A 21,331-nucleotide genomic window follows, 5' to 3' on the forward strand; every position below is an offset into this window, starting at 1 on the left:
TATTCAATTTTTCATTATTCTTTGGGTTTCTAATTAGTTCACCCATAACCATTTGAGATTTCCCCAAATTAATATAATTTCTTTTACTTTAGGATTTTCACCCAATCAAGTGGTTTTTTCTTACCACAAACCCTTCAAATAATAAATTTTAGGTTTTTTACGTAAACAAGTGGTATTGGCTTACCACAAACCCTTCAGAGACTTGACACAAATATCTTTACAATAATGGGGAAACTATCTCTAGGCTTTTCTCATTTATGAAATATCACTTTTGATGGATGGTGGCTTTTGCATAACATAATCCCTTCACAACCATTCTCAAAATAGTTATTATAAAATTTCTACTTCAAGGAAATAATTTAGATGACCAAATAACAAGTGATATTTTTGTGTAGCCACTCAACCGGCTCATTTTAAGTGTAGGGGAGATTGGTTGGTCCAAGGGTCCAACTAGAAATGGAAAGTATTCTCATCCCCTATCTTAAAGAACCCACATTAAGTCAAAGATGAGAACATTTTATGAATATTATTACATATGGTAGAGATTTTGAGAGATTAACTTTAAGAAGATTATCTCCCTTGTGATTGTTTAAGTACTTGTCAGTCATAATGTCATCCTAATTTATTCCAAAAAAATGTAATATTACAGCTGACCTTAGTTAGAGTAATATTAAGAAGATTCACATCTCTAACATTTATTTCTCCTTGAAAAATCGAAGAGAAGATTGTCTCCCAATTGACCAAGGAAAGCTTCTTTTTCAAATCACCAACAACCCACAAAATATCCTCTTAATAACATTCATGTTCTTATCCCAATCAATTTGTGTATGAAATAACACATCATTGTATATTAGGAGGTAGTTTGAATGACATCAATGAGCGTTTGAAGCTTTCCAACTTTGCTAAGTAGGGCAACTTTCTAGTTTACCGTTTTCTCTTGTCTTCTCTCAAGTAGATTCAACCAATTAGAATTATCAATTTTCCCTATAGACAAACACATACTGAGATAAATTGAAGAAAAGAAAAATAGAAACCTAAGAAATTAGAAATTATAAATTGCAGCCTTCTTAGAGTGTTGAAGAAGGAAAGATCACTTTTCTGAAAGTTAAGCCTATGATAAGAAAATAGGGGGAAAAAATGAGGAGAGATGTTCAACCCTTGGCTTTTGTACTAGTGTCTTTCATAGAAAAAAAAAGGTTCCCTTGAAAAAGGTTATTGGTGGGGAATTATAAAAGGGATAGAGAAGGGCCCAAACCCTTTGACCATGCCATTAGAGACTAGTTTGCAAAGGTCTTTACTAAGGACATCTGCTAAAATAATGAATTGGTAGGAAGATAGATGATCACCTTGACTTAAACCACCAAAAACTTGACAAAAACCTTTTAGAGAGTCATTAATTAATACCAAATACTTAGGATTTTTGAAACAATATGCCAAGAGATTAATTATCCTACTCTAAACCCAATCTTTTAGAAAAAAAGAACATTAGAAAATTGCAAGAGACTATATCATAAGCTTTCAAAACTTCTAGTTTTAGGATCATACTTTCTTTCTTTCTATTTTACATGGAGTGAAGAACTTCAGGTATAGTGAGGATAGCATCTTGTGATTTCCTCCCAAAAACAAAATATTTTTGGTGAGGGTAAATGAGTCTATCAACAAAAGGTTTCACTCTCAAAACTAGAAATTTAGAAAATGTTTTATGAATATTACTACAAATATTGATCAGACAATTTTTTTCATTATGTTAGTGCTTTCTACTTTATGAATGAGAAAAACAAAGGTATTATTTGATTCCTTGAGGATACCTCATAAAGAAAAAAACTCTTTGGTGCCCTAAAGAAATCTTTGCCAAACACTTCCTAGTAATTTTGGAAGGAAAATTGAGGGAACCCATATAAACTAGTGTATTTTAAAGGGCTTAGAGGAAAGGTGACAAACAACATTTCCTCCAACATGATAGGTCTTTCCATAGCTAAATTATCTTTAAGAAATATTGCATGAGTGGAAATAATCTAGAAGGGAGCTATAGATTAATTGATCAGTGCCCATATCAAATGAAATTACAAATCTAGTATAGCATATAGGTAAATGGGCTCACTTTTTTTTTAGTGAATGGGAGGAAATAATATTCAAAGTTATTGTACACATAATGAATCGACCTGAATCTATATCCGATATTCTTTTGTTGGCTCCTCTAATGCTAAGTCTTCTATTAGGAGGTATAGGAGTAGTATTACTTACTAATATAGTTTATTCTGCTCTTTCATTGGGGTTAGTTCTAATTTGTATATCTTTTTTCTATATTATACTGAATGCGGATTTCATAGCTATTGCACAAATCCTGATATACATAGGAGCTGTTAATATTTTGATTCTATTTGCTGTGATGTTGATAAATCCAAGTTAGGCTCACCCAAACAAAATTTATTCAATATATCCTTAAAGTAGCCCACAACTTAATTTTCAATATCACCCATGAAGGTGATACATCCCCATGGGGTTCATTTTCAAGTAAAAGTATAGTCCATCAATAGGTTTGTATGAGTCAAATTCTATAGGATGACAAGATTATGCTTTGATACCATGTGTAATGATCGAAACCAAATATTTTACATTTTTGGCATCCCCATATCCTTACAAATGCATAATTTTATCCCTAATTAGATGGAAATAGGTGTTCCATAGAGCATGTGGTGACAGAGGTTTCCCCAAACCATGGGAGGCACATCATTCTCTATGCAACTCTGATCTAAATATGAATAGTTCAATGGTTACTTAATTTTAGCTAGATGTTCAAACCCACATCAACTTTCTTTTAGTTCATTACATTGAAATGGGTGAGAGAGATACAAAAGTAATTCTACCTCTCTTATTTTTGCATCCACTATCCATTATTAATCTACTGATGAAATCAAGAATTTAAAAAGATACCAAGTTTATTGAATCATCTAGAGAATTCATTTTGGAAAGCTTTAAAAACCATTATGTAAGAACATTTAATGACTTTGTATAAGGTTTTAGTGAGGTTGTATTATTATATTAACACTAGATATTTGATTTTAGGAATAATGTATCATCAATGTTGAGAAATCTTCTTTCATAGATCAAGAATGTGATCCATACAAGAACACTCTTTTCGACAATATTGTTCCAAATTTTATGTTTACGTGATAGGTGGTAAATTTTGATATCAACTACAAGTGGATATAGCAATAGATTACAAGTGGTATAACCTTCATGAGTATTTAGCCATACCAAAGTGCCTCGTCAAGTCTTTGGAAAGTTAGATAACCCAATTCTTTCCATTTATAACCGAAATTTTAATCACTAGTAGGTCACTATTTTAGATTTCTAGTTGTGGTATCAATGTTGGGTTCCTAGTTTGATAATAATCTTTGTATAGAAAAAATGATATTATTCTAGAAATTGCATTTATATTTATATTTTATATATTTTATTTTTAATTGAATAATGTATTGTGAAATATTAAGTACCTAAAGGATTAGAGGTGTTGTTCAACCTTTTACAATCATCAAGGAAACATAAAGATATGTCTTAATATTTGGAAGCCCCAATTCAAGGTAAAATTCCAAGGTTGAGGTTGACTTGAGAGGTTAAGGTGGAGTTGGTTGAGGTCAATTTTTAAATGGACCTAGTCTTTGCAAAATTTTATGAATCCAAAGCTCCAACAAAAACCAAAAACCATAGATCTATAATGTTGAAAGTGTAAGTCCAAAAGTTTGTGAATCTACTTAGTTACAAACAAGGAAAATGAATTTTTTTTGTGGGGAGTGTCTTACCTTGGTTAATATCCTATTTATGAATTAACCTTGAAATGAGAAATCATGTAAAATTAAGGGAACTATAAATATTCACCTTACTTGTCAAACCTCTATGAATAATTTTGAATTAGCTATCCATGAATCTGTATGAATGCTTCTATGTAAACATATGTAGGATGCCTTCAAAAATAAAATAGTTATGCAAGTGTTAAATCATATATCTTTGAATGTAAGTGTCATAATCCTTAAATTCATGAATGTTTGAATGTTTGTCCAATATTGATGAATGTGGATCTCCTTCCTTGATGACCAATTCCTCCATCTCTAACAAAGAAATAATCTAGATCTATATAAGGAAATGCATGATTAATGACATGGAATGAGGGCATTCAAAACCCGTGCTTGCTTGTCTTGAATTTCTTGAGTGTACCTTAAGATCTTTCTTGCAAATGATAGCTTGAATGCATGCTTCCTCATGAAAGTGTCTATTTCTTAAATGAATAATGGATTGCATGGATCTAGTTTTCAAGTCAATAGATGACTAAACAATGTAAGACTCCCTCTTATACTGATTTTGGGGATCAAAATTAAAATGATTGACTACACTGAGAAAGAAATGGAAAAAAACCCTAAATAAGTCCATGGTCCAGAGGTAAAATATATCGGTTAAGGTGGAGCTTGACCTCAACCTAAGATATTTCATGTATCAAGATATATTTTTCAAAAGTAAATACAATAATACTTGTAGTCTTGACTTTTCTATGATATATTTTTCATTTTAATAAATAATAATGGGGTGATTTTTTTAGTTAATGAAACTACACGTCATAAAAATCACAATGAAAATAAAATTATCTATGAGCATGCCCAAATTTTTCTTGTTTAATATGACACTAGCTTGTATGATTGATATATGTATGTCTAGCTCATAAGTTATGGTGTAATTTATCTTCATTTGATACACACTACACGATAAAATAAAATACACATAATTTCTATATAATATTTGTTTTTCTAGATTATTTATAAATCATTTATTTATACAATAGAGCATTATATAAAATATTTATAAATAACAATTGATATTATTTGATTTATTATAGTTTTCTTTCAAGTCAATAATATCATATGACCACTTTCCCTTATCTGATTGACATACCAAAAAAGTCTTCTTGATTACTATATCACACAATATGTTTGATAAATGTCACTCTACAAATTAAATTCGTCTTCTTTGATGGAATACACTTTAATTAATTTGGTACAAGTCATGTTAGAAAACATGGATTTGGATTTTTTAACAATGATATTTTTATTTAAAACCTTTGTTGACTGTGAAATCATTTCAAACCCTTATAGAAAAATCACTTCCAAAAATTAAATTCATATCTCAATTTAGACTTTTCCAACCTTTCTTTGTTGAAGGTTTCATTCATTGTTATGAGAGATAGATTCTTGTGAACCACTTCTCATGAAATATGAGTCAATAGATTTAACTGAAAACCTACATAATTGAATGGTGATAGCAATATCACTATTTAACCAGCTGTAAAAAATATCTCCTATTTATAAATATCAATTTAAACTAGAATTTTCTTGCAGCTGAATAGTATTATAATATTGATGATGTGAAATTTTCTTCGCTTAATACACGACAAATAAATTTAATAACTCCGTTATGCCACTGTGTTGAATATAATCAAACAATCTTAAGCAATATACTAAATAGCGTTCTCAGTATGAAAAATAACTATTCTCACTGTATTTCCCACATCAAGATCCAATTTATTATTATTGAGATATTTTTCTTTCAATTGAATTTTACAACATGCAACAATTTATTATTGAATCGAAAAACTCTTAGAAAATCATGAATTGTGCAAATATCCTGAACAATTTTACAGCGTTTATCACTTAGCCACAAAATCGATGAGAAACCTTCGAGAGGAACCTACGCACTCTAAATATCCCCCGGAAAATATTTAAAATAATAAAGGGAAAAATGAAAACAAAATCGTGTGCATATTTAGGCCAAGCAGCCATTTCTATAACTTCCATGTTCGTCATCTTGTTTGACTCTTGTTCTTCTTTTTGCTACTCTAGTTATGCCCTGCTCTGTGCTAGTTTTGTCTACCATGACTCTTCTTTTGTCTTTCACTTTCATGTTTTCCATCCTTCCAATCTCAGCTCTTCCTTTCTCTCTAAACAATAACTTTTATCATCGTCAGAAACAACAACATTTTCTCTTGCAATTCAAATCTGCCATTGTTATAAAAAGCAATACTTCTCTGCCCGACTGGACTCCCGTTCACTCGCTCTGCAATTGTAGCGGCGTAACCTGCCATCCCTCATCTCACTGCTACCACTACACACCAGCTTGGCAAGCTTCCTCGTCTGCAGAGACTCAAGACTAATTTTAGTTTTAGTTTCTTTATTCTACATCGATGAATGAGAATGCATAGTATTTGTAAACACATACATTAATAGTTGTTTAGTTTACACCGTAAGTTTCAATGAGCCAGAATCAAATAATGAGCATTTTATAGACTGTTCAAACTGCTGTTACAAGCAGTGAACTGTAGCCTTCTCCATTGTAGATTTTTACATAATAATATTTTGAACATCAAGATTATTCTATGCAATCCAAGTTAATTTTCAATTTTCAGATCTGCAATGAAAAATAATACCTATCCATCCCTGCAAAAAATATAGAGCACGCTCTATATCAAAATTGTAAGAAAAGAATTCTCTCAACAATGCCACATAAGCGAAAAATACCAACAAATGTCGAAATAAAGCACTTAGTCAAATCAAGATCTACGATCATATGTCTTAATACAAATAAACATCATTATAGAAAGAGTTCACCAGGGATACAAGTCTTGCTGAGTGCAAGGCTCCAACATCATAAGAGATGAGGCTGGGATCGTGCCCCAGGTGATTTTGACAGCATCAACGCCCCTTAGTCCTTAGTCCTTGGCTCTAAGACAAAGAGGTTTCAGGCACGAGTGGGCCCATATTGGGTTCCTAAAAACTCTATGTGATGGCCATTGCTGGTTGGTAGATCGCAAACTTTGTGCCTCGCTTGGTTGCCTCACAGTTTTGAACCCTCCATAAAAAAATTTTTAAAAAAAGTTTATAACTTTTCTGACCATATGTTGATTTCAAAAATATACCAATTACATAAAATTTACACATCAAACATGTGTCGAGGGTATGCCGACTTGCATGTCTAACATATAAAAAAAACATGAAAACGTCACATGAGATGATAACCATAAATCAACATATGAACTATAAGAAAATCATGGCATGGGACTTGTGAGTCCATCCACATGAAATCTTGCAACCAAGCCATCGAAACAATGTCCATCTACTATCATGAGACAGAAGAGTGGCCTAGGTGCTTTTACTGCCCAACCACGGAGTGGTGCTTCCTCCTTAAAGAAGAACTTTCGAACCATGGCACAAGAAACTTAGCAACTCAAATGATTGGATTGGATGGATTTAGTGCAGCCATGTGATCTGATCTACTTACACATATGTCTAGTAGAAACTGCATGATGGATGTGGAATAGGGAAAACAAGAATTTATAACCGTGCATTCAAACATATGCATATTATTTTCTAATGGATAGGCAGAGGACAAAAAATAAAAAAGACATAGAACAACAGGATGTGTTGCGGCAAAATAAACTATATTATATTTCATTCCACCATAATATCAAATGAGTACATACAACCTTTTATAAGAAAGACGAGAAGACAAAACATCTACAAACTTCTGAAAAAATATTATAGCCGACTCTTTGAAAAAACCCTAAACCTAAACCTAACAATCTAGAAGCATAGTTTAAAATGAGAGATCTAGAACTCTTGATGAGAAGAAGAAATAAATGAAGTAGTTGGAGTAGGTAAGGGCAAGGAAGATTAAACAGACAGCTGGAAGCCAACATCACCAACACTCCTCCTTAATCTTCACTACCACGTATGTCTGTAATACCAATACTTTCTTAAAGATGTTCAAAGACATTCTTTGCAAGAGGCTTTGTGAAAATGTCTGCCAGTTGTTCTTTGGACTTGCAAAACTTAAGACATATGTCACCATTGTTCACTAATTCACGAATATAATGATATCTTATATCTATATGTTTACTACGTTGATGAAAGATAAAATTTTTTGATTAAGCAATTGCAGAATTATTATCACAATATATTCTTGTAGGTTCTTCTTGTGAATGCTTCAAGTCTGAAAGTACTCTTTTCATCCATATTGCTTGACAGGCTGTTGATGTTGCTGCAACATATTCTACTTCAACTGATGATAATGTTACAACTGGTTGCTTCTTTGATGCCCAAGAAATAGCTCTTGACCCTAGGTGAAAGATATGTCTTGAAGTGCTTCTTTTATCATCAAAGCTACCTACCTAGTCACTATCTGTATAGCCAATCAGCTTGTAATGATCTGAATGTGCATATAAGATCCCAAAGTTCTTTGTTCTAGCTATATACCTCAGAATCCTCTTTCCAGCTTTCCAATGAGTTTCTTTTGATTTATCCATGAATCTTGAAATGAGACTAGCTCCATGCATTATATCTGGTCTTGTAGCTATCAAATATAAAAGACTACCAACTAATCTTTTGAATAAAGTTGTGTCTACATTAGGACTTTTATCATTCTTGCTAAGTTTTATACCCAATGCAACTAGTGTAGGGGTTGAATTCACATTTGTCATTTTAAATCTTTTCAACAAATCAGTAGCATACTTACTTTGACAAATGAAAATGTCTTGATAATTTTGATTTACTTGTATCTCAAAAAAATATCTCATGAGTCCCAAATCAGTCATATCAAATTCATTTTTCATGGTTGCCTTGAAATTGTTAATTGACATATTACTTGTGAATATCAAATCATCTACATATAAGCAAACTATTAATATTTCTCCTTCATTGTTCACTTCGACATACAAAGTTGGTTCATAGCCACACTTACTAAAGCCATTATTCACAAAATAAGAGTCTATTCTGTTGTACCAAGCTCTAGGGGATTGCTTCAAGCCATATAGTGCCTTCTTTAGCTTGTATACCTTATGTTCTTCTCTCAAAATTTTATATCCTGGTATACACTTCTTCTTCTAAAATGCCATTCAAGAATGCTGATTTCATGTCCATGTGATAAACCTTCCAATTATTTTGAGCTTCAATGGATAAAATCATTCTAATAGTGTCTAATCTTGCCACAGGTGCAAATGTCTAATTGTAGTCTATACCCGATTGTTGTGTGAAGCCTTTGGCTACTAGTCTTGCCTTGTGTTTCTTTACTTTTTCATCAACATTATATTTTGTTTTATATACCCACTTAACTCCAATCACATCCTTTCTTTTAGGAAGATCCACTAAGTCCCAAGTATCATTCTTTTCTATTGACTAAATTTCTTCATCCATGGCTGAAATCCATTTGTCATCTTTAATAGCTTCTTCAAAATAAATTGGATCAACATGTGCTAAGAATGCAAAATTAATGCATAAGTCATCATTTTCAGCCTCTTGTAATTCATCATATATGTCTCTAAGACTTTGTGTCTTCCTTGAAGTATTTATAGATCTTGATCTTAATGAAGCAAGTGTTGGATTAGATGATTCACTACTATTAGTGCTTGCTGGAGTAGTAGTGTTTTGAGTGATAGGTGCCCTTGTAGGTGTTTTAGAAACATTTGTTTGTGTTGTAGAATGCACATCTTGAGTTTCATTTTCTTCATTTTCTTATGAAACACTAGCTACAATTGTAGTTGACTTATCCAAGCTACCATCCCATGCTTCTTCTTCTACAAACTCAACATCATGACTTATTATTACCCTTTTTGTGATGGGATTGTATAGCCTATATGCCTTAGATTGTTCACTATATCCCACAAATATGCACTTCTCTCCTCTATCATCCAACTTTTGTCTCACTTCTTGAGGTACCAATGAGTATGCCACACAACCAAATATTCTCAAATGTGCTATATTGTGCTTCCTTTTGCTCCAAGCTTCTTCAAGTGTTTTATTTATTACTCTTTTTGCTGGACATCTATTTAGTATGTATGATGAACATGCAACTGCTTTAGCCCAATACTTATTTGGCAAGTGCTTTTCCTTTAACATACTCCTTGTCATCTCCATAATTGTTCTATTTTTTCTTTTTGCTACTCCATTTTGTTGTGGAGTGTACCTTGCTGTAAATTGTTTCCATATGCCATTTTCTTTGCAAAAATTCAAAAAATCATTTGATATGTATTCTCCACCTTGATCGGTTCTTAATATTTTAATAGAGTATCCACTTTCTTTCTCAACTTTTTTCTTGAATTCTTTAAAGACAACAAATACATCTGATTTATACTTCACAAAATAAACCCAAACTTTTCTGCTGAAATCATCAATAAATGTTAAGAAACAAAGTTTTCCACTTAAGGATGGTGTTTGCATTGGCCCACAAAGATCTAAATAGACTATCTCAAGTGGATGTTTTTCTCTATAAGACTTTCCAATTGAAATTTTTTCTCTATGATGCTTTGCCAAAATACAACTCTCACATGTTGTCTTAAGTGACTCTATTGATGGCAACCCATAGACCATTTGTTTCTTATATAAGCATTGTAACCCTTTAAAGTTTAAATGACCAAACCTTAAATGCCATAGCCAAGATTCATTTTTGTGTAAAGCTTTGAATGCAGATTCAAATACTTTTTGCAATTCATTTGGCTCTAAGAATAATTCACTTTGGATTTTAAGTGGGAACAGTCTATTTTGAGTCATTTCAACTTTTGCAATCAGCCTATTGCTTGGTCTTTTATCTAAAATCACCCATTCACCATTTTTAAAATGTATTCTATATCCCTTTTGTACTAGTTGTCCAATGCTTATGAGATTGTGTTGCAATCTGAGAACATAATATACATCAGAAATTTTTTTTTCTTCACCTTTCTTAGCTCTTATGCTAATTGACCGTTTTTCCATGATTGAGATTTGATGATCATTCCCCAACTTAACCTCTAATTTTACTAATTCATCTATTGTTGAGAATATCTCCTTAGACCCACTCATATGGTTACTACAACCACTATCTAAGAACCATACTTCTTTAGAATTCTCTTGTGCAACATTGCATGTTATCAAGATGGTGTTTTGCTCACTAGTGTTGGGCTGACTTTCATTTTTAAAATGTGCCTTTTGCCTATTCATGTCATATTGTCTTTTTCTACACTCAGATGCAAAATGCCCAAATTTATTACAATAATGACATTGGATGTTAGATTTGTCATACCTTTCTCCTTGATGATGGTTGCTCCCCCTTCCTCTTGTTGATGTGAAATTGGTTTGTGAGCTTGATGTTGGCCTTCTACTCTCAAACTGTTGATTTTATCTTCCTCCTCTTGGTGTAAAATGTCCTCTGCCTCTATTGTGATCTGATCTTCCTCTTGTTTTTCCAAATTAAAGTTGAGTCTTGAAAGCATTCTCCAATGATGAAGTTCTTGAATGATTCAACCTTTGTTCATGTGATAAGAGAGAACCCATTAACTCATCTATTGATAGCAAGGAGAGATCCTTAGATTCTTCAATGGCTGCAACTCTTAAATCAAACTTATTCGGTAGAATTCTAAGTATTTTCTCTACAAGTTGTTGATCCCCAAGGGTTTCTCCATATGATCTAATCTGATTTACTATCCCCATTTTTTGAGTGAAGAATGTGTCTATTGAATCTAAATCTTTCATTTGCAAATTTTCAAAATCTCTTCTAAGATTTTGTAACTATGAAGTTTTTACCTTTCCTATGCCCTGGTATGTTGATTGCAAGTTGTCCCATGCTTGCTTTGAGCTTGTGGCAACAACTACCTTTGGAAATATTGCTTCCTCCACTGCCTGTTGAATAAAGAATAGTGCCTTAGAATCCTTTTTCCTATTTTCTTTTAATAAATCTTTGTCAGCTTGTGAAAGAGCTTGATATGCCTGCTAGTTTGTTGGTTCAGGGAACCCACTTTCAACTAAATCCCACACATCCTAAGAACGAAAAAGTGTTGTCATTTTGATGCTCCAATAATCATAATTTTTGCCATTAGAAGTAAGAATTTGTGGCTGTGAAATACTTCCACTGGTTCCTACCATGATCTAACAGTAAAACTTTCTGACTTGTAACCACTACAAACCCTTTGTCTTCCTTCCTCACGTAGCAACTATGATCTCCTCCTTAGATCTTTTTTCTCTCATTTGCCCTTCACCCACAATGACATCTGCCCATAAAAACAATGCCTAGAATTTCTACGGCTCTGATACCAATCTAATGGATAGGCAGAGGACAAAAAATAACAAAGACATAGAACAACATGATGTGTTGTGGCACACTAAACTATATTATATTTCATTCCACCATAATATCAAATTAATACATACAACCTTTTATAAGAAAGCATACAATATTCTAAAGAAATCTACTATTAGCCGAGAAGATGAAACATCTACAAACTTCTGGAAAAATATTATAGCCGACTCTTTGAAAAAATCCTAAACCTAAACCTAACAATCTAGAAGCATAGTTTAAAATGAGAGATCTAGAACTTTCGATGAGAAGAAGCAATAAATGAAGTAGTTAGAGTAGGTAAGGGCAAGGGAGATTAAATAGACAGCTGGAAGCCAACATCACCAACAGTTTCATGAGCTAGGCCAAGCATCAAAACTAGTATAAAGTAAAAGACTAGTAGGCAGCAAATGAAGGAAACATCACTAGTTTTCCATTAGATCTATCCTCCCCTTTATGACCACATTTAGCACCCTTCCAAACAAGGCACAACTTACACCACAAATAATATTACCCTTTTAAAAAAAATTGATAATTCTAGTTTTGTACAAAATCATACATAGCTATACATTACAACAATTTAATTTGACTTTCTCATACTTTCTCAAAACATTTACAATTCTAAAATAAAATTTATAGCTACTACGTGTTTCCTTATATATATATATATATATATATATATATATATATATATATATATCCATTGAAACCATGGTGGAAATAAAATAAAATAGAAGATAAAGATTATATATATATATATATATATATATATATATATATATATATATATATATATATATATATATATATATATATATATATATATATATATATATATATATATATATATATATATATCCATTGAAACCATGGTGGAAATAAAATAAAATAGAGGATAAAGATTGATATTTAAAAATTTATTGACCTCATTACATTCCAAAAACGTTTCCTCTTGTAAGGAGAGAGATTTAGTTTTACAGCAGCTCAAGTATTTAGATGAATCTACTGCTAATTTTAAATTAAAATAAAATCTATTCACTAACAATAAAGATTGTCAGATATTGTTTATTACTAAACTGTTTTCTTTATTTATTTTTCCTGCACAAAATTCCACGTCTTATAAAGAAACGAAGCTAATGTCATGCATTTTCTTGAGGTTCCAGCCCGGCTTTTCATTGACAATAATATTGTAAATGATATGATATGTTGTAATAATATGGAAAATAACTACAACCTTCTATTTAAAACTCGCATCTTAATCTTTACGGGAAAACTTTTATGTCTTCAAGGTAAACACAATGACCATTGGTATAATTCCAGCATTCTTGATTTTGTTAGAATTGATGATGAAATTAGAGTAAATGAAATTTTGCCGGATTCAAAGGTCAGGAATCATAGAATAAGAGAAGAACTATATTGTAAGAAAAGAAAAGTCCATGTACAGAGATGATCGATTAGCATCCATTCATGTTTAAACTATAACATGAACATTGACAGCCAAAATTTCAAGACTTGTGCATGATGTTAATCCAACAAAGTGATATGTATGAGTGCCTAAAGTTTACTTGTATTCCTAATATTCAAGGAAAGACAACACCGGTTGATACGAGATAAATCAAACGACTAATCACACATAACTACATTAAAAAAAACAATTAAAAGAGAACCTGGTAGTTTCCAAGATGCAAGATTCCCTGTCTCCTATGCTTTGTCACTCCCAACCGGTAATCTTTCTCAATAGTTGCTCATCGACGCTACTGGACATGAACTGGTGATTAACGCCAAAAACAAGTTGCATGTGCACACAACTTCTAATAATAATTTCCTGTGCATAAGATGCAAGCTTTCCAATCAATTCTGCAGCTAAGGCAGAGGTTCTATGGGAGGGGCTTGGGCTCTATTTTTGTAGAGCGGGTGGCTCCATGGTAATATTTTAGAAGGGGCTAAAGCTTTAATTGGAATTTTTTGCTACAAAATAGGAGCCCTGCAATTTTAGCCCTCTCAATTTGAGCAAGTGAAAATTGAGTGGGGCTGGATCAGCTTAGGGAAGATTTTTGCCATTTGTCAAACCTACTCTTCATTTTCTCACCAAAAAGAAATAATCCCACTAAACAAATTTATGCAGAAATATATATTTTTATTTTCAAAATTCACCAGACAATCATCTTTTTTGAATTTATGGACTAATTTTTAAAGTGGATTCACATATAAATCTATACGATCGCTTCCCTTTTTAAATGTAAAAAAGCTCAGTGGAACCCACTCTACTTTTAAGGAAGTAGTGCCTATGGGACCCCAACTTAAGTATCATGTATTTTTTTAGCACTACTCTTGCTCTAAAAGATTATTATTTTTCCCCAATCGTTCACTTTCCCAAGACTATATTCTCCCTACAATTTTCCTTCCATAATACATGCTTTCTAGTAATTTGATGCTATATGTTTTGGAAAGGAAACTTCAATTAACCATTAATTCCAACAATTTTCAGTTGATAAATAAATATCATCAACCCTTAAAGTGCCAACTGTGTTCAAAGGAGGTATTTTTCTTAAAGTTATTCATTTGTTTCAACAAAGATCCCAAAAGAGCAACTGAATTAACTCAAGAAAAAAAAAATTCCTAAGTCAATCAAAAGACTACTCGAGAAATTTAAAGATATGGTTATGCATGAAATTAAATTCCATTCCTAATTGCCTTTTCAATCTTTATTGCATAATAAATAAACTTGGATAAACATTATTTGTGGTAGAACAAATCTATAATTTTTTTTTAAAATATGAAAGAAATATCTAACATGATTAAATATAAATGTCAAACTTCAACTTCATCTATCTTAATATGTTGATCTCATTTTGGTTTTGACAAGGCAATGACAAAATACTTAAGTCATTACTTAGCAAGAACTTAGTGCATACCGATAAGTAGTGTATGTCGAGCATCAGTTGCTAGACAATACATGCTAAGCAATATGACAGTTAGTGCCAAGCACTAGAATGTGCTAAGCAGTTTATGCGTGCCGAGTCACTCAAGTGCCTAGCCAATAGAAGAAGTCGAGAAAGTTGGTATGTGCCAATTGATATAGGTGTTGAGCAGATAGTGTATGCCAAGTTGTCTAGTAGTCGAGTTACAACATTATGAACATAGTGATGGCTAAGCATCAGAGCCTTTGGAAGATGAGTAAACAATTTATGACATTATTTTTGCAAAGGCCCAAACTATTATGTAAACCATTTTTTGACTGACATATGCATTGTTTTATGATTCTAGAAGATAATGGTCAAGTCATATTGAGAATCCCTATGTAGTACATGCAACCAATCAAATTAAGTGATGTTTTAAGTGGAAATATGGATCTATCACAGTCGTCGATTGCTACCTAACCCTAGTTTACCTATGTTTACTTAAGGAGGCAAGTACTCAATAGTATGAAAAAGGTAGCATGTGTAAGGAAGAAAATGATAAAAGGTAGGAGAATATTCATGGTGACTATTGAGCTGTCATTTGGCACGATGCTTAACAATAGGAATTCTTTCAAATTTTTCTCTTGAAAAGCTAATCTAGGATCAACTCCAAGCTTCTAGGTGATCTTGTGACCTACTTAAATCTAATCAATTGACGATAAATGTGTATGTTCATGAGGAGGCCTTTGCTAGTCCAACCAATTTCAAATAAGATATTTAACCTACTTTCTATTTTGAAAGTAACCACAAAAGAGATATATTTTTGGTATTTTTTATTTTATGATGAATGTGATCTACCAATGTAACTATATGAATTCCTATTTTAACCAAGTGTTAGAAAAAAAAACAACAAAGATAGGGTAATGAGACATTAAAGAAAATAACTTGAAAAGAAAATTCCTAACAGACATAAACCATGATAATAACACATTTGTGAGTTAAATTGTTGAAAAGATCATGTAGGAAACCAATAAAAATAGGAGCAATGCTTCCTTAATTCTACTGATGCAATCATCGATGGGAACTTTATTAATAACTAAAAAATATTTCACTTCTCATCAAATCGCAAGGCCATGGAAAGTGTGCTCATATAAGAGAAGAAGCTATGTAGGAACAATAGATGATCTCTTCTCCAATTCAATATGTTAGTGGAAGTTGTCAACACATGGCAAACACCAATACTAAAAGGTCCCTTAATTATTTAAAAAAAAAAAAAACCATTGGATCCATTATTATTTATGATCATGCATTCACAAAAATAACACACTCTAACAAGAATAACTAAACTCAAAAGGAGAGCATTGATAGCATATATTATTGTAGCAAAATAATACCCTAAAGTACATATTACATCCATGTATTTATTAGAAATCATCTCCTCAATTTGTGTTGAGAGTGAGAAATCTCTTAATGCAAATATATGCTTCAAAACTAATAAAACAAATCTAATTATATACAAAATGACTCTCTAAATAGTAATAAGTAGGACTCCACCCTTGTTTTTATCAATTAATGGGTGCATGATCCTTTACATGACATAAAAGAATAAAAGAATTAGCAAAAAAGAAGATATAATCGATAAGATAATCTGGGAGTCTTTGGGAGCTCTAGAAATGGAAGCTTGAACTTCTCTAGATGTTTCAAGGAGTTGAACTAATGCCAAAATATGTTTTCAGTTCATGGAATAGTCTAAAATAGGATTTGACAGTTAACTATCAGCGCACCTCTACAAATAGTGCACCCACACACCTTGGCACCTACATGATAGGTTTCAAAAATGAAAAATTTTCCCAAGTGTCATAATTGAATTTCCAGCATCTAGGATTTTTCCTTCCTTATTTCAAAGCAATGTCTAGATGTTTTGTGTTAAATTTCTATATGATCTTTGTTACTTGAGTAGCTTATGAATATATCCAAGGCTTCATATTTATCTTTAACTTTTTACTTATAATTCCTCACATCTATATGAGTTTCTACAAAATTTTCAAGTTTAGTGTCAAGTTCCAACAATACCTCTTCAATCTTAGATTCTTAATTGATATCTTTATGTGATGAAGTGTCCTTGAAAGTTCTTCAAAATTATTGGACTACTAATTGCACTAAACTAAGCTTGGTTTTTTACTCATCTTCAAAAATGTCAAGGTAGGCAGTGTTATAATACTTCTTTGTTTCCAAAATATACTCTTGAGTTTGGTCTCTTAGCCTCTAAATATCCTCATGAAGCCATTCCATGACATTATTTATGGTACCTATCTTGTCTATCCAATCATATAACTTATCAAGCTCTTCCACTTTATATGCATCCATGAGTGTATGATACCTCTGACCTTTTATTGATGTCAAAATTTGTAGGTGCTTCACCCAAGTCTATACCTCATCCATTAGCCCAAAATTATAGTTCACTATGGATACTAGCTTATCCACACTAGAATGAATATAATACAATGATTTTAAATTACCCTATATTATCTATACACATTTTTCCTCAAAATTGTCACACCATTGCTGACATGCTCTCAAAAGTGAATCTACCTTTACACTCCCCTTGTCCCCTTTCTCTAGTACTAGAGCAAGAGTGACCTCTAGATGATCTAGGTTTATGGGGCCCACTACTACATGTAGATAGCCTCTAGAAAGCTCATTTTGTTTCCTTTGTAGTATCATCTTAGACTCACCTCTTTTCATATGCTTAAACACTTCTTTAATGTCTATAGTGAACAAAACTTTTGGTAGCATCTACCATGGGATTCTCTAATAAGACCTCCTTAATTTGATAATCTTTAGGAGTCAAATCAATACTATCATCATGTGGAGGAGGGATGGCTATGTGTGCAAACAAGTCCAAATCTTGGTTCTTCATAATGAAGGCTAATGGTTGTGCATCACTCATAGGTGGCTTGGGCTTCTTGATAGCTTTTACTAGCTCATCCATTCCCTCCTTGACAGTTACATTCAACTACCTCTTTTGTCGAACCATTACCTCCCTCTTTAGCCAAGTAGTTGTAGTGCCCATTGGAGACATATGTTTTACTAGAGAGGGGTCTTTTATTACAAGTCTTTTTCCCTTATCAGTCTTCTTTGGAGTCGTTTATCATTGAGAGAGATTACTACTTTGTCTCTAAAATGGCTTGAGCTAAGGTCCCAACCTCTATATTGTGAGGAGTTTGTTGAGCTTCCTACTATATTTGCCCCTCCTCTAGTACTTCATTGGCTTTCATTTTTTGGGGCTCTTCTTCCTCTACTATCTATTATTTTATTTCTATAGTTGAAGGAAGTGGTGTTGTAGATCCTTTGATAAAAAATGACAAGTCTTGAGATGGCAGTGGTGGTTGGGCCAAAGGTCCATGAGGAAAAGGTGGTAATTGGTTCTAGTCCTTGCCTAGGGATTGACTCATAGGAGTATCATGTATCTTCACCCCCACCATTTCAGTGCCAACAGACATGAAATCAAAATCTAAGAGGTCAAAGACATGTGTAACTTGATGTGTACCTTGACCCTCCTCTATTTCATCTACCCATTGCTATTATTCATCTTATGATGTTGAAACATGGATGGAATCCTTTCGAGAAGATGGAGGGGTCAAGGTCAAACTCCTTCTCTTTTCCTCTTCCAAGGCCCTAGCTGAATGAGTCCTCTAACTCTAAGGAACATTTTCAACTTTTTGATCCTCTTCTTCTTCCTTAGCTTTAGGGATTGTTTTGAGCACCTTTAGGGGAGGAGTATTCTTCTTTTTTATACTTCTCCTATGCACCCATGCCATAGTGGACTCAACCCTAGTATTTTTAGGAGCTAAGGGGGAGTCATCTTCCTCTTCATCTATCAGTGGTACCCTCAGTTCCTCCTCTTCTTTTTCTAGTTCCTACTCCTGTCCTGGTGGAGACACTTAGTCTCTTGAACTTGAGCTGCCTTCTCATCTTGGGACTTTGCTTACTCAGGATTTATCTGATGCTATTGAGATACTTGTATATGAACCACTTGCATCCTAGGTTTTCATTAGAGCTCTTTTCCTTATCACTCCTCTATTTGCCTCAAAGTACGCAAATTCTCACTCATGTTGATGAACTATTTCTAGCCTCACTAGGGATTAAGCTATGAAAGTTGGCATGATAACTTTCACACCTTTTCCTTTGGTAGGCCAAGATGTAGCTTGTAGAAGAACAATCTATATAACTAGATCAAGTTTGAAAGGCTTCTTAATACATTCCTTGGTCAATTGAATAATGTGACAAGCTCATTTGTTGATATCTTCATTTTCATCCCTTCAAATCTCTACATTCATAATTGGTCTATCATAGATTTTGTCATAGTTGTACAATGGATCCAAGACATCCTCAATATCTTTCTCGATACCCTGGAGCATGATCTTCATCTTTAAGACCTTTTCTACCAGATATAGAGTCATTCTACAATAATGCCTTATCCAGATATCATAGTCATCTATTATGTTTATCCAATAATCCTCCAAAGCATCTCCATCCAAAAAATGCTTACCTGCCAGATGTTGTACTCTCCCTATGTTGTCAAAATATGGGTAAAGGGAGTTGTACTCTTGTAAGGGATATTGATCTGATTCTACATCAAAGGTCATGATATCTTATTTATACTTGACCTCAAATGCACTGATGGTTACCAACCATTCCCATGTCTTCTTATGTTGCTTCCTCACTCTGTCATATGTATATGTGAGTTGCTTGATGACTTCTAACAAAATGAGCCTATCCAATAGATATCTCAAGAGCTTCTTCAGGTTCACCATGGTACCAACAACCCTTAAATAAGTGATTGTTTTAAACTAGATGTAGTGGGGACTAATTTTTTGTAATTCTAGTTGTTGCCTCTATTGACATTCTTTTGGCATAAACAACCTCTATGAATTGGATGATTGAAAATATAAAGTCATCATTCACTATATGGTATTCCTTGTTGTGATATGAGATCTTCTTCTTTACCAACTAAAGCTATACCACATAGGGACAAGCATTTGCATCTTGCATGCTTCCCCTTTTGTAAGGTCCTGGGTAGTTAATTGTCCTTGCCACCAATAAGTACTCATCGAGGTTATCACTCAGCATTATGGGACAATCAATAGGTATCTTGGTCATCCTAATAGTTTCAATAAAATAGACCTTCTAGATATTGAGATATTTAGTTGTTGGTAAGCTCATGAATCTACTCAAAAAGTACAATGGCATATCCAATGTCATCCTTCATATAAGCTTGAGTCATGTCTTCCTTTTTGACTTTGTAGCCCATAGTTGTTCTTTCAATAAAAAATGATGATTAGATTGTAAGGCCAATTTTCCATTGCACCAAAAGCCATGATTGTTAGTGAACATGGAACACCACATAATTAACCACCTCTGGGCAGGGGAGCGTGTCGCATCACCCAACAATCTCCCCCTCGATGCGCATACTAGGTGCTTATGTGGGTCAGGAAGGCACCGGGGAGATTTGAACCCATGACCAAGATAAAACCAAGCTCTAATACCAATTATAAGGCCCATTTTCTGTTGCACCAAAAGCCATGACTGTTAGTGAACATGGAACACCACATAATTAACCACCTGTGGCCAGGGGAGCGCGTCGCATCACCCAACATAGATAATCTCTCGGGCTTCTTTCTCATTTTCTTGAGACTATCTTTCAACTCCCTCATAGGATATCTATAAATATTGATCAGCTCTAGGAAGGTGAAATACTTTCTTGATGTTTCAAGGTTGCAGGTCTAGGACTATCTCACTTGTGACATTCTTGACAACCTTTTCTTCTATCACATAGTTTTGAGTGAGGCCCTTGATGAGTTTTGGGGATTGCACAAATGTAACATGTGATGCTCCATTCACAAACTGTAATTAGATATTTACCAACACCACTGTGAACCTCTCTTTTGGCTTGTTGCAAATAGTGAGGAATGTGTTCTAGTTGATGTGTCCTAGCTCTTAATGTCTCTAATCTCAAACTGTCTATCTTGAAAATAGGATTTCTTTGGTGTAGCTTGGTATTTAAGCACTACAGTCATGGGAGAAATATTTTTGCAAGTGAGGATGATGAAGACACCATTTTATTTGCATAAGAAATGAGATATTAGTCCAGAAAGCTAGAAATCTAACAAAAAAAAAACCCTAATCTACAAAAGACCTAGCAAAGATGACCAAAAAAAGTAGAAAATCTATTAATTTCCCCTCTGATAGCCCAAATATAAAAAATAGCATACTAGCACACCCCCACATAAGTGCTAAGTGCATTA

At 33.2% G+C, this 21,331-nt stretch overlaps 1 pseudogene; it reads left to right on the forward strand.

Annotated features, from left to right (window-relative positions):
• Positions 1-5,920: 5,920 nt before the first annotated feature.
• Positions 5,921-21,331, forward strand: part of LOC149569327 (uncharacterized) — a 117,098-nt pseudogene continuing 101,687 nt past the window's right edge.

This window comes from Cupressus sempervirens, chromosome 3 (assembly GCF_028749045.1).
Source record: "Cupressus sempervirens isolate cs-2001-9-10 chromosome 3, ASM2874904v1, whole genome shotgun sequence".
Lineage (NCBI taxonomy): Eukaryota > Viridiplantae > Streptophyta > Pinopsida > Cupressales > Cupressaceae > Cupressus > Cupressus sempervirens.